Here is a 706-nt window from a genome sequence, read left to right on the forward strand (position 1 = left end):
ACAAGTCCGCCGTTGCTGCCTCCTCTCCTCGCCGGCGCCGTACCAGGCCGCCGCGCCGACCGCTGCTTCTCGCCGAGCCGCGCCAGCCACCGCGCGTGTCCGTCGGTGACCGCGGCCACCTCGCCGCGCCCGTCCTCCTCCGGCGCCTCCCCGGTGAACAGTGCCCGGCGGCGAATCTCGGGAACAGTGCCCGATCTTGATCCAGCTACAGTAACCCTAATTTTCGCGAGGTTGATTTTTCTCCAAGTCCCAGAATTCCTGATCCAAGTTGCTCTGTTCGAGACCCAGTAACTTTGCATCCGTAGCTCCGATTCATGCATATAGCATATCAAAATGTTCGGCTCGATGAATACATCATTTCATTCCATTGCATCATTTTCATTTGAGTGCATCTTGATGCCCGAAATGCTGTTAGAAGGAGGCTTCATGAGTTAATTGTCAGATCTGCTAGTTCATCTTAGACTTTTGTCATTTTTGCCATGATTATTGTGTGCATGATATGCCTGTGAGTCCTTCATATGTTTTGTTAAGCATCTTGTTATCTTTCCAGAGGTGTAACCCATGCATTTTTGTGATGTGTGTGGTGACTTGTGCAAGCTTGCAAAGTGAGGCACCCGGTAAATCTGTTTTCAGGGACTTAGTAGTTTTCACTAAGTCTGGGATTATTTAGTTCATGATGCCATATGTTCTTGCTGTTTCCTAGTGA

At 50.0% G+C, this 706-nt stretch overlaps 1 pseudogene; it reads right to left on the reverse strand.

Moving 5' to 3' along the window:
* LOC123191578 (uncharacterized) overlaps positions 1 to 299 on the reverse strand; it is a 57,618-nt pseudogene extending 57,319 nt beyond the window's left edge.
* Between the last annotated feature and the right edge of the window lie 407 nt (positions 300 to 706).

This window comes from Triticum aestivum, chromosome 2A (genome assembly GCF_018294505.1).
Source record: "Triticum aestivum cultivar Chinese Spring chromosome 2A, IWGSC CS RefSeq v2.1, whole genome shotgun sequence".
NCBI classification, from domain to species: domain Eukaryota; kingdom Viridiplantae; phylum Streptophyta; class Magnoliopsida; order Poales; family Poaceae; genus Triticum; species Triticum aestivum.